This window comes from Perognathus longimembris, chromosome 1 (assembly GCF_023159225.1).
Source record: "Perognathus longimembris pacificus isolate PPM17 chromosome 1, ASM2315922v1, whole genome shotgun sequence".
Classification (NCBI taxonomy): Eukaryota; Metazoa; Chordata; class Mammalia; order Rodentia; family Heteromyidae; genus Perognathus; species Perognathus longimembris.
The window spans coordinates 45184761-45188601 of NC_063161.1; positions in this window are offsets into that span (position 1 = coordinate 45184761).

The window sequence follows — 3841 nt, forward strand, 5'->3', positions numbered from 1 at the left end:
ACAGTGCTCAGGCCCTGAGTCCAAGGCCCAGGACTGGCCAAAAAAAAAAAAAAAAAAGAATAGTTACAAAAATCTATAGCTAGGCCTGGGAATATGGCCTAGTGACAAGAGTGCTTGCCTTGTATACATGAAGCCCTGGGTTCAATTCCCTAGCACCACATATATAGAAAATATCCAGAAGTGGCGCTGTGGCTCAAGTGGCAGAGTGCTAACCTTGAGCAAAAAAGAAGCCAGGGACAGTGCTCAGGCCCTGAGTCCAAGCCCAGGACTGGCAAAAAAAAAAAAAAAAAAAAAAAAAAACAACAACAACAACAAAAAATAAAAAACAGAAAACAAAAAAAAATCTAAAATCTATAGCTACCATTACACTCAATGTTGGAAGACAATGTGCTCTCTCTAAGACCAAGAACTAGGTAAGGATGCTTGTTTTCACAATGTCTGTCCAACATTGTGCTGGGAATACTAGACAGTGCCCTAAGGAACAAATGATCATGATCTCCCAGGCTCTGCCTCCCAAATAACTGGAATTATAAGCATGAACCACCCTGCCTGACTTGATCCAACAATTCTATTTTTAGGAATTTATGCTATAGTTATACAGATTGAATACTCTTACACAAAAATCCAAAACCTGAAATGCTCCAAAAATTCAAAATTTTGTGACATACAAGCAGAAAATTCTTTTTCTTTTTTTTTTTTTGGCCAGTCCTGGACCTTTTATTCAGGGCCTGAGCACTGTCCCTGGCTTCTTTTTGCTCAAGGCTAGCACGCAGTGACTTGAGCCACAGCGCCACTTCTGGCTTTATCTATATATGTGGTGCTGAGGAATCGAACCCAGGGCTTCATGTATACAAGATGAGCACTTTACCACTAGGCCATATTCCCAGCCCCACAAGCGGAAAATTCTATACCTGACCTATGTGACAGGTTGTGGTCCAAACACAGGCACATTAAAAATATTGCATAAAGTTACCTTCAGACTGTATATATGAAGTATACACACGCAAATGACTTGTCTGTTTATACTGGGTCCCATCTCCAAGATACTTCCTTATGTATTGGCAAGTACTTCAAAAATCTGAAAAATATTCAAAACCTGAAATAGTTCTGGTTCTAAACTTTTCATCTGGAGCCAGTTATCAGTGGCTCACGCCTGCAATCTTCCCAGTTCAGGAACCTGAGATCTGAGGATTTAGGTTCAAAGCCAACTGGGGCAGAAAAGTCTATAAGACTCTATTTCCAATTAACCACCAAAAAGCTGGAGGTAAAGTATGGCCCCGGCCACAACTTGAGTGAAAAAAGCAAAGGGACAGCATTTGGGCACTGAGTTCAAGCCCCAGGACCAATACGAAGCAAACAAACAAAACCCCTGAGTTCCAGCTGCCCAGATCAGCTGGCTAAATCTATGGCATAGACTCAAACTAGGTGGGCATTTGCAAGTCAGAAACAAACAACAAAAAAAAAGAGCTGTGTCAAGCTTTAACCATTTGAATCTGAGACGACAAGCTTATTCTTTAATATCTCAATCAATATCTGCAATCAATAGGCCTCCCAAGTCACCAGTCTTACATGCTCTATCCGCATGCAAAGGCTGCAATATTGTAGTGCAGTCCAAAGGGTCAAAGTTCATCTGGGGCTGGTTCTCTAAGCAAAGAGGCTCCGATTCTACAGGCAGATTTTCTTCATTGCCCAATCATTTCCTGTTAGTGAAAGATCAAATTTGAGTGTGGTGCTCACTACGGACTGTAATTAAAGTTAACGCAAAGAAGTTGAGAGAATAAAGAAAGAAAGAAAACAACTTTTGAGAGATACATAGAAATTCTTTTTCAAATATTTAAAAAACTTTTGTGTCAGTCCTGGGGCTTAGAACTCAGGGACTAAGTGGGGTCCTTGTACTATCAGCTCAAGGTTAGCACTCTACCACTTGAGCCACAGCACCACTTCACACTTTTTTTTTTTTTTTGCTAGTCCTGAGCTTTGGACTCAGGGCCTGAGCACTGTCCCTGGCTTCTTTTTGCTCAAGGCTAGCACTCTGCCACTTGAGGCACTTCTGGCCCTTTTCTATATATGTGGGTAATCGAACCCAGGGCTTCATGTGTATGAGGCAAGCACTCGTGCCACTAGGCCATATTCCCAGCCCACCACTTCACACTCTTGGTGGTTAACTGGAGATGAGAGTCTCACAGACATTCCTGCTCCTCATGCTGGTTTTCCTCAGTTGAATAGCTAGGATTACAGGTGTGAGCCACTAGCCCCCAGTTTAGAAATTCTTTAACATGGCATTCTTTTCTTGATCTAAAAGTTTCAGAGGAATAATAATTTTCCTGTGAAACAAGGATAAGATTAGCCTATTGTGTATAAAACTAACTAATGTTGGATATAGTTTACACTAATTATTAAGATCCTTAATTAAAGCCAGATATAACAGTACATGCCTGTAATCACAGATACTCGGGAGGCTGAGGCATGAATGTAGCAAGTAAAAAAAGAAAGAAAAATTTTGCCACTTGGGCAAAATGAGGGAGGAGGCAGAAAGTTATAGCGTCCTTGAGTTAGAGGAAGTCTTACTGATAGAAGAACAGGTAAGGCATATAGGAAATTCCTACAGAAAGGAAAAATAAACAGAAACAAAAATGTCACTATCTGGTTTTAAACCAAATAAACCCGTCCAACTTGGCCCAACCAAGGCAAGGCAGAGCTGATTTTCCACAGAACACAGGAAAGACAGATTTGATATTTATTTTCCCAGTTACTTAAAAAAAAAAAATGTGTGTGTGTGTGTAACCCAGGCTGACCTCAAATTCGAAATTCTCGTGCCTCAGCCTCCAGAGTGTCGAGATTACAGATATGCCCCCACGATTCCCAACTTATTTCTGATTTTAATCCCCAAATGAGCTATGTAATGGCTCATATCTATCATCCCAGCTACTCAGGAGGCTGAGCTCTGAGGGCTGAGGTTTGAAGATAGCCCAGGCAAGAAAAGTCTGTGAGGCTCCTGTTTCCAATTAACCAGCAAAAGACAGTAAGTGGAGTTGTGGCTCAAGTGGTAGAGTGCTAGCCTTGAGTGAGAAAGCTAAGCTCCAGTATCTGGTACACACACCCTCTCTTTTAAGTTCTCCCTCTGTAACATAGTACTGCCCCATAAAACACCTCCCTTAGTGACAGTAATGTCTCTGTGGGTAAACCAACTCAATTGTCACTCCTGGAAAAGGGCAAGGCGCAGAGCCTTGAAGTCAAGGATTTGGGTCTAATTTCTGGCTCTGGTGCTTATGGCTAGGGGTTACCTTATTCAAGCAGTCATAATTTCTGAGTCTGAGGTCGCTAAGAGACTCCGGAATAGAGCTTAATTTCATCCGTGTCTCTCCAGCAGCGGTCTTGTCGGAACCAGAAAATCCCATCGTCCCTAACCTCGCAGTGTCCCCCGCGTCCCAGACTTTGCAGCCCCCTCAACTTCACGCTCCCGCCCACGACTCCCGCGCGCGGGGCGCACACGCGAGGACTCCGGGGGCACCGGCGGACCGCTCACGGCCGGGCGCTCACCAAGTAGGCGCGCCTTTCCCCGCCTCCCAGGGCCCTGCTTCCCCGGTGATTGGGTGAGAGTGCTGTCCGTCCCACCCCCGCGCTCCGCCCCCTCCTCGCTACCCACAGCACCCCAGCTGCCTTTTCTCGGTCCTCTCCGGGTCCACTTCGGCCCTGGGGCCGTGGGGCCACCGGGGGCCCCTCGCTCTGGCCCCAGCCCAGGCGCCGGCCCCTCCTCCCCCCCCGGCCCCACCCCTGGGGCCCCTCTCCCTGTTCCCTCCGGCTCGGCGCCGCACAGCTCGGCTCCCCCGCGCCCAGTCTG